At 41.6% G+C, this 15,403-nt stretch overlaps 1 protein-coding gene across 1 annotated transcript in view; it reads right to left on the reverse strand.

The window, feature by feature from the left end:
- Positions 1–15,191, reverse strand: part of LOC140050989 (interleukin-6 receptor subunit beta-like) — a 133,568-nt gene extending 118,377 nt beyond the window's left edge. Inside the window, exon 1 of the mRNA XM_072096041.1 lies at positions 15,137–15,191. The gene's annotated coding sequence lies outside the window, so the exon portion shown is untranslated. The remainder of the gene's footprint in view (positions 1–15,136) is intronic.
- Between the last annotated feature and the right edge of the window lie 212 nt (positions 15,192–15,403).

The following is a 15,403-nucleotide window of genomic DNA, read 5'->3' on the forward strand; positions in this document are numbered from 1 at the left end:
ACTTGCACAATAGAATTAAAACAAACAAAATAATAAACAAGAATATTTACCGATTGACCAAGACAAAATTGAAGTAATTCCCTGTAACCGTTTTTAAAAGATCGCGGAGATCTTTCAGGAATGGTGGCCACGGTAAAGCTGGTACTGTATTGCCTGAATATTTGTAAGTTAGGCCCGAATCGCCAAACGAAACATACAGAGGGGAAAACCATACATTACATAGTAATTTAAGAATCTTATTTGGTGAGATGTAAATGAACACGCCCTAATAAAATCATTTACAGTAAAAGAGTAAATTACACATCTACCCAGCGGTAAATAAAGAAAAACAAAGGAAACGATATAGGCCTACAAGTAATTAACAAGTCATTAATACAAAACCACGGATAAAATAATAATGGAACTAACCTGTTTTCTAGGAATATTAAACCACTTTCCGTACACTTTCACCTTTGCAAGATCACCGGTAAAATAGTCAATCTCTTCCTCACATTTTTTAAACAATGTATCGGCTGTTCCTTTATCAAGAAGTTGAAGGTAATCACAATCTAAATTTTCCCCTGTTATTTTTTGCACAGATAACCAATCAGGGGATAGCAATTGTTGCTCTGAATTGAATAAACGTCCTCCGTTATCGTTTTCGTCACCACCACCATCGACGGTAACCGCATTATCATTATCAACCTCTTCAATCATCTTTTGAATTTCACCGTGTTGTTCAATTAACTTGTACCACTGTCTCTTTGGAAGGTTTATACCTTTTTTGCCGGGTTTAAACTCGCCTCCTTCTTCGGCCTGGTAACAATGGCGAATACATACAAACTGCTCTTCTTTCCAGCTACTAACTACCACATGTAGTATGTCCGAAAGTGGGATTCTTACTGCCTCCACCAAGTTAATGTCTCTTTGCAAGTTGGCTAGGGCTTGAAGAATTAAATCAATATTGGTAAAAAGTTTTTGCCACAGCAGAACGGGTAAATTAATACCTAGAGGTCCAGGTTTGAAGGCACCATTTTCTTCCGTTTGATAACATTCTCTAAGGCATACATAAACAACTTCACCCCAGCGCTGGGCCACTACATGGCGTTTTTCAGACAGAAAAATCCGATTCGTTGAAGTTATTGGAATCTTTGGTTCACCACCGGTCATTTCGGCATAATCCATGGCGCTAATTCCTGAGGCAGAGTGAAATGATTTTTTACTTGTTGACGGCTTCGCTGCTTTACTCAAATCGTTTGTTTGACCGTTGAAAAATTTTCTAGGATCCAATAACTTCGAGGAGGTAGTCATCGTTGGTACTTTAAAACTGCGTTTGAATCAGGTCCGATATATATGTAACAGCTCAGTACGGAAGTAGCCTTTTAACAGTAATTAGCCTAAAGCGATATTAATTGTTTTTCCTGTCAATTGTCTCCCTACAACGCGTGCGGATTAAAGCATTGTTAATTGTTTGTTTTCCGGTCAATCGTTTTTCCGTGGCACGTGCGAAACACGTTTTAGATATCCTCACACAATAACTTATACAGGTTCTCTGAATTAGTCAAGGTATTTACGAGAAAGTAAACAAAATGTCTATACCGTGGTAATGAATATTCCTCGTACTTATTCAACTCACTATACACGGTATTGTCTGTAACATACTCTTTATCCAGAACCTCCCGATAAAAATAATCAATCTGTTCTTCTGGAGATTTCATACAGCAGAAGTCATGATATTTTTGACCAGGCCTATCAAATTCGCAACCATAACAAGCCGCTTTACTTAACATCCAGCACATGTTTAACACTTGAGAAACAAACACTTCTCTGGCTAAATATTCCAATTTCAATAACAATTCTCTCTCCACCTCATCTACGTACGTAAATATACAACTTGTAGCCCGGCTACCCCTCTCAACTCCTTCATCAACACCGGCGGGTACACCCTCATTAGTCCGCATGTACCGATCACCGATATCGTTACCTGTAACAACAGTCTCCTCATCATCGCTAATAATTATAACTGTATCTACACAGCTACCTAACGAAAAATCTATACTTCCAGACATAGCGAAATACTGTAACTCCACGTAAAAATAGACGAAACAACTGGAAAGGTCACAAAAAGCAGTCCCTCTTCTTACAATGTCTAAAAAGAAACGGCTCTAAAATATCAAATACAAAACTATTGTACCAAACAAAAAGAACAATGAACAAAAGAAATTAGGATATACTAAACAAAGGCGACCTATGCAATGGTCAAACCGCCTAAAAATAACAATAGCAATCCTCAAACAAAGAACTACCTTCACTAATATATTTAAAATACAAATTCATCACCAACTACAATTATAACCCAGGCCAAAACGAAAACCCCGCCAAAATAACAAACCCCCTTCTCTAACAAAGAATGACCTTTCGCTAATTAATATTACAATAACAGGAAATTAAACAATAGAAAATATAATATATACCCTGGGGATATGACATTCCTTTCCGGTCTGGTACAAAGAATGACCTTTCACTAATTATTATTACAATACCTGGAAATTAAACAATAGAAATATGAAATATGCCCTGGGGGTATGACATTCCATTTGGGCCTGGAATACTTCTGCCCTGGGGGTATGACCTTCCATTCGGGTCTGTATTCCCTCTACCTCTACTCACCCCGACGCCTCGGGCCGGGTACACAATAGTATAGATTGACGTAGTATGGTCCTGACTTTCCAGAAATGTGCCACTTGCCCCGGCCCAGTGCGGGAAAGTACGTGTTTAAAAGCAATTTCAAATGCGTATTTTTAGCATTAATTTACTAAGAATTAATAGCACCACTTTTAAAGTGGCCATATGACCACACCCCAACGCCTCGGGCCGGGAACACAATAGTATAGATTGACGTAGAATGGTCCTGGCATTCCAGAAATGTGCCACTTGCCCCGGCCCAGTGCGGGCAAGTACTGATTTTAAAGCAATTTCAAATGCGTATTTTTAGAATTAATTTACTAAGAATTAATAGCACCACATTTAAAGTGGCCATATGACCACACCCCGACGCCTCGGGCCGGGAACACAATAGTATAGATTGACGTAGTATGGTCCTGGCATTCCAGAAATATACCACTTGCCCCGGCCCAGTGCCGGCAAGTACGGATTTTAAAGCAATTTAAATGCGTATTTTTAGCATTAATTTAGTAAACACCACTTTTAAAGTGGCCATATGACCACACCCCGACGCCTCGGGCCGGGTACACAATAGTATAGATTGACGTAGTATGGTCCTGACTTTCCAGAAATGTGCCACTTGCCCCGGCCCAGTGCGGGAATTACGTGTTTAAAAGCAATTTCAAATGCGTATTTTTAGCATTAATTTACTAAGAATTAATAGCACCACTTTTAAAGTGGCCATATGACCACACCCCAACGCCTCGGGCCGGGAACACAATAGTATAGATTGACGTAGAATGGTCCTGGCATTCCAGAAATGTGCCACTTGCCCCGGCCCAGTGCGGGCAAGTACGGATTTTAAAGCAATTTAAAATGCGTATTTTTAGCATTAATTTAGTAAACACCACTTTTAAAGTGGCCATATGACCACACCCCGACGCGTCGGGCCGGGTACACAATAGTATAGATTGACTTAGTATGGTCCTGGCTTTCCAGAAATGTGCCACTTGCCCCGGCCCAGTGCGGGCAACTACGTGTTTAAAAGCAATTTCAAATGCGTTTTTTAGCATTAATTTACTAAGAATTAATAGCACCACATTTAAAGTGGCCATATGACCACACCCCGACGCCTCGGGCCGGGAACACAATAGTATAGATTGACGTAGTATGGTCCTGGCATTCCAGAAATATACCACTTGCCCCGGCCCAGTGCCGGCAAGTACGGATTTTAAAGCAATTTAAAATGCGTATTTTTAGCATTAATTTAGTAAACACCACTTTTAAAGTGGCCATATGACCACACCCCGACGCCTCGGGCCGGGTACACAATAGTATAGATTGACGTAGTATGGTCCTGACTTTCCAGAAATGTGCCACTTGCCCCGGCCCAGTGCGGGAATTACGTGTTTAAAAGCAATTTCAAATGCGTATTTTTAGCATTGATTTACTAAGAATTAATAGCACCACTTTTAAAGTGGCCACATGACCACACCCCAACGCCTCGGGCCGGGAACACAATAGTATAGATTGACGTAGAATGGTCCGGACATTCCAGAAATGTGCCACTTGCCCCGGCCCAGTGCGGGCAAGTACGTGTTTTAAAGCAATTTAAAATGCGTGTTTTTAGTGTTATTTTACTAAGTATTAATAGCACCACTTTTAAAGTGGCAATATGACCACACCCCGACGCCTCGGGCCGGATTCACAATAGTATAGATTGACGTAGTATGGTCCTGACTTTCCAGAAATGTGCCACTTGCCCCGGCCCAGTGCGGGCAAGTACGTGTTTAAAAGCAATTTCAAATGCGTATTTTTAGTGTTATTTTACTAAGTATTAATAGCACCACTTTTAAAGTGGCCATATGACCACACCCCGACGCCTCGGGCCGGGTACACAATAATATAGGTTGACGTAGTATGGTCCTGACTTTCCAGAAATGTGCCACTTGCCCCGGCCCAGTGCGGGAATTACGTGTTTAAAAGCAATTTCAAATGCGTATTTTTAGCATTAATTTACTAAGAATTAATAGCACCACTTTTAAAGTGGCCATATGACCACACCCCAACGCCTCGGGCCGGATTCACAATAGTATAGATTGACGTAGTATGGTCCTGACTTTCCAGAAATGTGCCACTTGCCCCGGCCCAGTGCGGGAATTACGTGTTTAAAAGCAATTTCAAATGCGTATTTTTAGCATTAATTTACTAAGAATTAATAGCACCACTTTTAAAGTGGCCATATGACCACACCCCAACGCCTCGGGCCGGGAACACAATAGTATAGATTGACGTAGAATGGTCCTGGCATTCCAGAAATGTGCCACTTGCCCCGGCCCAGTGCGGGCAAGTACGGATTTTAAAGCAATTTAAAATGCGTATTTTTAGCATTAATTTAGTAAACACCACTTTTAAAGTGGCCATATGACCACACCCCGACGCGTCGGGCCGGGTACACAATAGTATAGATTGACTTAGTATGGTCCTGGCTTTCCAGAAATGTGCCACTTGCCCCGGCCCAGTGCGGGCAACTACGTGTTTAAAAGCAATTTCAAATGCGTTTTTTAGCATTAATTTACTAAGAATTAATAGCACCACATTTAAAGTGGCCATATGACCACACCCCGACGCCTCGGGCCGGGAACACAATAGTATAGATTGACGTAGTATGGTCCTGGCATTCCAGAAATATACCACTTGCCCCGGCCCAGTGCCGGCAAGTACGGATTTTAAAGCAATTTAAAATGCGTATTTTTAGCATTAATTTAGTAAACACCACTTTTAAAGTGGCCATATGACCACACCCCGACGCCTCGGGCCGGGTACACAATAGTATAGATTGACGTAGTATGGTCCTGACTTTCCAGAAATGTGCCACTTGCCCCGGCCCAGTGCGGGAATTACGTGTTTAAAAGCAATTTCAAATGCGTATTTTTAGCATTAATTTACTAAGAATTAATAGCACCACTTTTAAAGTGGCCATATGACCACACCCCAACGCCTCGGGCCGGGAACACAATAGTATAGATTGACGTAGAATGGTCGGACATTCCAGAAATGTGCCACTTGCCCCGGCCCAGTGCGGGCAAGTACGTGTTTTAAAGCAATTTAAAATGCGTGTTTTTAGTGTTATTTTACTAAGTATTAATAGCACCACTTTTAAAGTGGCAATATGACCACACCCCGACGCCTCGGGCCGGGTACATAATAGTATGGATTGACGTAGAAAGGTCCAGACTTTCTAGAAATGTGCCACTTGCCCCGGCCCAGTGCGGGCCAGTACGTGTTTTAAAGCAATTTAAAATGCGTATTTTTAGTGTTATTTTACTAAGTATTAATAGCACCACTTTTAAAGTGGCCATATGACCACACCCCGACGCCTCGGGCCGGGTACACAATAGTATAGATTGACGCAGTATGGTCCTGGCTTTCCAGAAATGTGCCACTTGCCCCGGCCCAGTGCGGGCAAGTACGGATTTTAAAGCAATTTAAAATGCGTATTTTTAGCATTAATTTAGTAAACACCACTTTTAAAGTGGCCATATGACCACACCCCGACGCCTCGGGTTGGGTTCACAATAGTATAGATTGATGTAGAATGGTCCTGGCATTCCATAAACGTGCCACTTGCCCCGGCCCAGTGCGGGCAAGTACATGTTTGAAAGCAATTTCAACTGCGTATTTTTAGCATTAATTTACTAAGAATTAATAGCACCACATTTAAAGTGGCCATATGACCACACCCCGACGCCTCGGGCCGGGAACACAATAGTATAGATTAACGTAGTATGGTCCTGGCATTCCAGAAATATGCCACTTGCCCCGGCCCAGTGCGGGCAAGTACGGATTTTAAAGCAATTTAAAATGCGTATTTTTAGTGTTATTTTACTAAGTATTAATAGCACCACTTTTAAAGTGGCAATATGACCACACCCCCGACGCCTCGGGCCGGGTTCACAATAGTATGGATTGACGTAGAAAGGTCCAGACTTTCTAGAAATGTGCCACTTGCTCCGGCCCAGTGCGGGCCAGTACGTGTTTTAAAGCAATTTAAAATGCGTATTTTTAGTGTTATTTTACTAAGTATTAATAGCACCACTTTTAAAGTGGCCATATGACCACACCCCGACGCCTCGGGCCGGGTACACAATAGTATAGATTGACGCAGTATGGTCCTGGCTTTCCAGAAATGTGCCACTTGCCCCGGCCCAGTGCGGGCAAGTACGGATTTTAAAGCAATTTAAAATGCGTATTTTTAGCATTAATTTAGTAAACACCACTTTTAAAGTGGCCATATGACCACACCCCGACGCCTTGGGTCGGGTTCACAATAGTATAGATTGTTGATGTAGAATGGTCCTGGCATTCCATAAACGTGCCACTTGCCCCGGCCCAGTGCGGGCAAGTACGTGTTTAAAAGCAATTTAAAATGCGTATATTTAGTGTTTTTTTTACTAAGTATTAACAGCACTACTTTTAAAGTGGCAATATGACCACACCCCGACGCCTCGCGCCGGGTTCACAATAGTATGGATTGACGTACGTAGAATGGTCCTGAAATTCCAGAAATGTGCCACTTGCCCCGGACCAGTGCGGGCAAGTACGTGTTTTAAAGCTATTTAAAATGCGTATTTTTAGCATTAATTTAGTAAACGCCACTTTTAAAGTGGCCATATGACCACACCCCGACGCCTCGGGCCGGGTACACAATAGTATAGATTGACGTAGTATGGTCCTGACTTTCCAGAAACACTTTAAAGTGCTTTAAAACACGTACTTGCCCGCACTGGGCCGGGGCAAGTGGCACATTTATGGAATGCCAGGACCATACTACGTCAATCTATACTATTGTGAACCCGGCCCGAGGCGTCGGGGTGTGGTCATATTGCCACTTTAAAAGTGGTGCTATTAATACTTAGTAAAAAACACTAAAAATACGCATTTTAAATTGCTTTAAAACACGTACTCGCCCGCACCAGGCCGGGGCAAGTGGTACATTTCTGGAATGCCAGGACCATACTACGTCAATCTATACTATCGTGAACCCGACCCGAGGCGTCGGTGTGTGGTCATAATGGCCAGTTTAAAAGTGGTGTTTACTAAATTAATGCTAAAAATACGCATTTTAAATTGCTATAAAATCCGTACTTGCCCGCACTGGGCCGGGGCAAGTGGAACATTTCTGGAATGCCAGGATCATACTACGTCAATCTATATTATTGTGTACCCGGCCCGAGGCGTCGGGGTGTGGTCATATGGCCACTTTAAATGTGGTGCTATTAATTCTTAGTAAATTAATGCTAAAAATACGCATTTTAAATTGCTTTAAAACACGTACTTGCCAACACTGGGCCGGGGCAAGTGGCACATTTATGGAATGCCAGGACCATTCTACATCAATCTATACTATTGTGAACCCGACCCGGGGCGTCGGGGTGTGGTCATATGGCCACTTTAAAAGTGGTGTTTACTAAATTAATGCTAAAAATACGCATTTTAAATTGCTTTAAAATCCGTACTTGCCCGCACTGGGCCGGGGCAAGTGGCACATTTCTGGAAAGCCAGGACACTACTACGTCAATCTATACTATTGTGTACCCGACCTGAGGCGTTGGGGTGTGGTCATACGGCCACTTTAAAAGTGGTGCTATTATAATACTTAGTAAAATAACACTAAAAAGACGCATTTTAAATTGCTTTAAAACCCCTACTTGCCCACACTGGGCCGGGGCAAGTGGCACATTTCTGGAATGCCAGGACCATACTACGTCAATCTATACTATTGTGTACCCGGTCCGAGGCGTCGGGGTGTGGTCATATGGCCACTTTAAAAGTTGTGTTTACTAAAAATGCTAAAAATACGCATTTTATATTGCTTTAAAATCCGTACTTGCCCGCACTGGGCCGGGGCAAGTGGCATATTTCTGGAATGCCAGGACAGTACTACGTCAATCTATACTATTGTGTACCAGGCCCGAGGGGCCGGGGTGTGGTCATATTATGGCCACTTTAAATGTGGTGCTATTAATTCTTAGTAAATTAATGCTAAAAATACGCATTTGAAATTGCTTTTAAATACGTACTTGCCCGCACTGGGCCGGGGCAAGTGGCACATTTCTGGAAAGCCAGGACCATACTACGTCAATCTATACTATTGTGTACCCGGCCCGAGGCGTCGGGGTGTGGTCATATTGCCACTTTAAAAGTGGTGCTTTTAATACTTAGTAAAATAACACTAAAAATACGCATTTTAAATTGCTTTAAAACCCTTCACTTTATAATTGAAACCTTTCCTGAATAAAATCGACACGCCTGCACTAGTCGAGTTATTAATACTATGTACACAATCACCTTTCCAAATCGATTTGAATTTTTTAAATAAATCTTGTGTAAGATGTGTTTCCTGTAACAGTACCACATCCGTTTTTTGATCTTTACACCATTTTTTCAATTTGTAATTGCTTGGTATTATCACGCAAACCTCGTATATTTAACGAGATACAATGAAAATTTGAATTAAACATTGATCGGTTTATTTAAAGAACCATTGGTAATTATACATACACACATTAATACCAGTATTAAAGGAAAATAGCGAAAGTAGCATGCACAACTATTATAGTATAACACTCTCACTTTTCTATAGTTACTTGTTTTTTACTTTTACCGGATTTTCTTCTTCTCTTTGAGCCTGGCAAGGTAGGAGAGATGTTTTCCTCGTCATCCTTTTGTTCGTTGGTGTTAATCACTTTTCCCTTTACCTTCTTCTCGCTGGTTGAGGCTTGTTTAAGGAAGTCCGTGATCTTGCCTTGCTTCTCTTGAAGTTCATGCCTTTCACTTTCTTCCTTGTCTTCCTCTTCACTGCCTGTACTTTCCTCCGAGCTTGAAACTTCTTCATTAATAATTTCTTTGTTTTCATGTGTGTTAGCATCTTTCGTATTGTTCTTAACGATGACACGTTCCCACATATCTTGAATTAGTTGTTCTCCAGAGTCGTTAAGTAATAACTTTTCCGCACTGCACTCATCTTTTCTATGCCCTTCTAATCCACATGCCATGCATACGATGTTATTTGAACATTTGGATGCATTATGACCGATCTTTAAACACCTTGAGCATTTGATCCTTTCATCTGTTTGCCCATTGTGGAAGAGCCTAACTTTAAAGTCATTTATGCTCAGGAATCTTGGTAATGGTGCTTGTAATTTGTCAACGTAAAACATCCGATCGCCATTCAGACAACTAGTGAGTTGCCCATCAACCCTTATCTTCATACGTTGAATGTCGCCTTTTATTTTAACGTTAAAACGTATCAAGGATTTCCGTATTTCGTCATCCGCTACCGAGAGCGGCAAATCTTTCACTGTGACTCTGATAGAGTCTATATCGTATTGTAGGTATGGATTTTTATCATATATTTGTATGTTCCTACCTTTAATATTCAGTCCCGTTGTTATCAGCTTTACTCTATCTTCTTGGCAATTTATGTATAATCTCCACAAATTCTTGATCCTTTGTATTCCAGTAATATTTCGACTTTCAACACACTTCATCAGTACCTTATAAATATCTTGTGGTTCAACATATTTATCACTGACAGTATTTACTTCGTCTACTTTCATGAATACCGGTTTCACTGGATCGCCGGGAGCGAAATTTTCCCTACTCGTCAGATAAGGCAGAAATCATGAATAATTCATTACCTTAATTATTTTCTATTATAAAGAATTGCAAGATAGCTGATCTACTTCCTAAATGTACTAAACCTAACCCTCTAAATAATCTCTCTCAACTATTTAAAAAAAACATGTTCCTGAAAGACCTCGAACCGAGGGCTCCAGCGTAATAGGTTAAAGCAGTGGTGGCGCCAGCGGGGGGGCTACGGGGGCTCTAGCCCCCTCGTCGGGGAGCCTAGCCCCCCCGTCGGGGAACACGGGTACTTTTTGTCGGGGAATATAATATACAGTAAAAAACGTTCGCGTTCACTTCATATAGCTTCAGCGCCTAGAAAACCACGACGTTCCATTGACCGTGAGAGTACGTCAGAGGGCTATTATGCAATTTTATGCATTCATTTATTGCCAGCGATCTAACTTACTACTAAACATTAGCTAGGTACGCAGTTGTCTGGCGGTATCCCTTTGTACGAATCGTTCAACGTTGGGTCGAGACGCGTGATATCAAGTTCCATCCAGGGACCAAAATGTGTAATGTAGTTATTTTCCAGGCGAAGTTTACCGACGGTTACCGAAGGAAACACGGGTACTTTTTGTCGGGGAATATAATATACAGTAAAAAGCGTTCGCGTTCACTTCGTAGCTAGCTTCAGCGCCTAGAAAACCGCGACGTTTCATTGACCGTGAGAGAGTACGTCAGAGTGATATTATGCACTTTATAAGCACTCATTATTGCCAGCGATCTAACTTACTACTAAACAATAGCTAGGTTCGCTCTCGTCTGGCGGTATCCCTTTGTACGAATCGTTCAACGTTGGGTCGAGACGCGTGATATCATGTTCCATCCAGGGACCAAAATGTGTACTGTAGTTATTTTCCAGGCGAAGTTTACTGACGGTTACGTCGTGTACTGCGTCGACGTACGCTACACTACAGCAAAAACGAATTATGTTAATTGTTCGTATGTTCACCAATTTTTTTAATTTACAAGTAACATTCTGTACCGTGGGGCACCTAAAATAAATTTTTCATCCATTACTAAACAAAAAAACATGCCATTTTCGCTTAGCCAACATCTTATTATAGCTAAGTTATTACATTTTCAATGTCCTGTATGTCATGAATTTCTCACCACTCGGAAGTCCAGATGGTACGCACGCATACACTTGGGAGGAATAAACTTATTTCCCCGACTGAAAAAGGTCTACGCTTGCGTTTTTTAAGCCTCTATGCCTGATGTTTCCGAAGTATCAAATGCAATTTTTTGAAGACCTGCAGCTCTAGTTTTAAACAGTTTCTTAGCTCAGCCCCAACAATAAAGCTGGTCATATTTCGAACCTAACGGGACCTAACATCTCTATTTTTCAAACATTTCTTAGCTCAGTCACAACCTTGATAGGGACTTATATATTTTATTTCATGTTTTGAAGTATAATAAGTCCAATTTCCGGGACCTCCAACTCTATTTTTCTAAATTTTCTTTGAACTTTTATTTTTTAAATTGAAAAATATGGATTGAAACAGTCATCGCGCATCGTTTTTTTGCACGCAGTATTTTATTTATGCATTATAAAAAATGGAAAAAATGGCTACCCTAAATCTGATTAAAATGACCTCAAATGACGCTAGAACGCGTTGCTTCCGGGGGCTTCGCCCCCTGGACCCCCACCGGGAGCCCTTGGCGGCCCCCTGGCCCCCAGCCTAGTGATGCTCGCTTCGCTCGCATAGCCCCCTCGTCGGGGAATGTAGCCCCCGCGTCGGGAAGATCCTGGCGCCACCCCTGGGTTAAAGCCTTTACCACTAGACCAAACATTTCGGTTGGCAAACGCTGTGTACACAAATTATTTAATATCTCTGTATGCTTATATAGCGCCCTCTCTAATGTGGCATATTATGTAATAATTATTCTAATGAATTATTCATGAAATCTGCCTTATCTGACGAGTAAAGAAAATTTCGCGTCCCGGGATGCCGCGTCTTTGATCACATGATCTGAAGGCGCGTTTTTCGAGTGACTAGGCCGATTCGTCGTCATTTTTTTTTTCAAAGCTCAGAATTCTGGTTAATTCCCAAACAAATAAAAAATACGCCTTACCTGGTTGTACACTTATACTGTGAAATACTTTAGATTCAATATATCACAACATTCAAGCAAAAAAAACCGATATTTTTAGTAAGGTTTTGCCGAGCTGATACACGTATACGTCTCCATAGAGAAAAGTATATCGCCCTCTCCAATCTATACTATAATGTACCCGGTCCGAGGCGTCGGGGTGTGGTCATATGGCCACTTTAAAAGTGGTGCTATTAATACTTAGTAAAATAACAATAAAAATACGCATTTTAAATTGCTTTAAAACACGTACTTGCCCGCACCAGGCCGGGGCGCGAGGGGCAAGTGGTACATTTCTGGATCAATGCCAGGACCATACTACGTCAATCTATACTATCGTGAACCTGACCCGAGGCGTCGGTGTGTGGTCATAATGGCCACTTTAAAAGTGGTGTTTACTAAATTAATGCTAAAAATACGCATTTTAAATTGCTTTAAAATCCGTACTTGCCCGCACTGGGCCGGGGCAAGTGGCACATTTCTGGAATGCCAGGACCATTCTACGTCAATCTATACTATTTTGTTCCCGGCCCGAGGCGTTGGGGTGTGGTCATATGGCCACTTTAAAAGTGGTGCTATTAATTCTTAGTAAATTAATGCTAAAAATACGCATTTGAAATTGCTTTTAAACACGTACTTGCCCGCACTGGGCCGGGGCAAGAGGCACATTTCTGGAAAGTCAGGACCATACTACGTCAATCTATACTATTGTGTACCCGGCCCGAGGCGTCGGGGTGTGGTCATATGGCCACTTTAAAAGTGGTGCTATTAATACTTAGTAAAATAACACTAAAAATACGCATTTTAAATTGCTTTAAAACACGTACTTGCCCGCACTGGGCCGGGGCAAGTGGCACATTTCTGGAATGCCAGGACCATACTACGTCAACCTATATTATTGTGTACCCGGCCCGAGGCGTCGGGGTGTGGTCATATGGCCACTTTAAAAGTGGTGCTATTAATACTTAGTAAAATAACACTAAAAATACGCATTTTAAATTGCTTTAAAATCCGTACTTGCCCGCACTGGGCCGGGGCAAGTGGCATATTTCTAGAATGCCAGGACCATACTACGTTAATCTATACTATTGTGTTCCCGGCCCGAGGCGTCGGGGTGTGGTCATATGGCCACTTTAAATGTGGTGCTATTAATTCTTAGTAAATTAATGCTAAAAATACGCATTTGAAATTGCTTTTAAACACGTACTTGCCCGCACTGGGCCGGGGCAAGTGGCACATTTCTGGAAAGCCAGGACCATACTAAGTCAATCTATACTATTGTGTACCCGGCCCGAGGCGTCGGGGTGTGGTCATATGGCCACTTTAAAAGTGGTGTTTACTAAATTAATGCTAAAAATACGCATTTTAAATTGCTTTAAAATCCGTACTTGTCCGCACTGGGCCGGGGCAAGTGGCACATTTCTGGAATGCCAGGACCATTCTACGTCAATCTATACTATTGTGTTCCCGGCCCGAGGCGTTGGGGTGTGGTCATATGGCCACTTTAAAAGTGGTGCTATTAATTCTTAGTAAATTAATGCTAAAAATACGCATTTGAAATTGCTTTTAAACACATACTTGCCCGCACTGGGCCGGGGCAAGTGGCACATTTCTGGAAAGTCAGGACCATACTACGTCAATCTATACTATTGTGTACCCGGCCCGAGGCGTCGGGGTGTGGTCATATGGCCACTTTAAAAGTGGTGTTTACTAAATTAATGCTAAAAATACGCATTTTAAATTGCTTTAAAATCCGTACTTGCCCGCACTGGGCCTGGGCAAGTGGCATATTTCTGGAATGCCAGGACCATACTACGTCAATCTATACTATTGTGTTCCCGGCCCGAGGCGTCGGGGTGTGGTCATATGGCCACTTTAAATGTGGTGCTATTAATTCTTAGTAAATTAATGCTAAAAATACGCATTTGAAATTGCTTTTAAACACTTACTTGCCCGCACTGGGCCGGGGCAAGTGGCACATTTATGGAATGCCAGGACCATTCTACATCAATCTATACTATTGTGAACCCGACTTGAGGCGTCGAGGTGTGGTCATATGGCCACTTTAAAAGTGGTGCTATTAATTCTTAGTAAATTTTTGCTAAAAATACGCATTTGAAATTGCTTTAAAACACGTACTTGCCCGCACTGGGCCGGGGCAAGTGGCACATTTCTGGAATGCCAGGACCATACTACGTCAATCTATACTATTGTGTACTCGACGCGAGGCGTCGGTGTGTGGTCATATGGCCAGTTGACCAGTTGAAAAACCAGTTGACCAGTTTGAAAAACCAGTTGACCAGTTGAAAAACCAGTTGACCAGTTGAAAAACCAGTTGACCAGTTGGAAAAACCAGTTGACCAGTTGGAAAAACCAGTTAGACCAGTTGAAAAACCAGTTGACCAGTTGTTAAAACCAGTTGAACCAGTTGGAAACCAGTTAGACCAGTTGAAGACCAGTTGGACCAGTTGAAATTTCCAACTGTTCTCAACTGGAATTTTTACCTGGGAGAATTCACTTTTAATTCACAAACCTTAAGGCTAATCCTCGAAACCAATAGGTTTAGACATGGCTTATCAAGTGGAAAGTTGGTTTGGGCTGCCTTGGGCTGCTAGGCAGCCTCTGTTACTAAATCTACCCCTAAATAATGGAAATAATGATAAAGTAAGATTAGTTCTTGTAGTTCTATTTAGTGTAAACTTACATTTATTCTGTTCTGGTTTCCACTTTCCGATCCCCTGTTGTGTTGGAATATCCTACTCAACAAGGAATCTGTTCTTTATAACCACCTAACAAATTTAGGTCAAGGACATAAAAAGATAGATGACAATCTATTATAATTATGATATTGGAAAATACGCCTACAAAGATATTTTGGCATTTTTGGAATGACCACACCTAATTTAATCTAAACAATTTAAGGAAAATTATAGACATAGCAATGAAAATGTTACATATAGGTTTCAATTTC

This window comes from Antedon mediterranea, chromosome 6 (genome assembly GCF_964355755.1).
Source record: "Antedon mediterranea chromosome 6, ecAntMedi1.1, whole genome shotgun sequence".
NCBI classification, from domain to species: Eukaryota; Metazoa; Echinodermata; class Crinoidea; order Comatulida; family Antedonidae; genus Antedon; species Antedon mediterranea.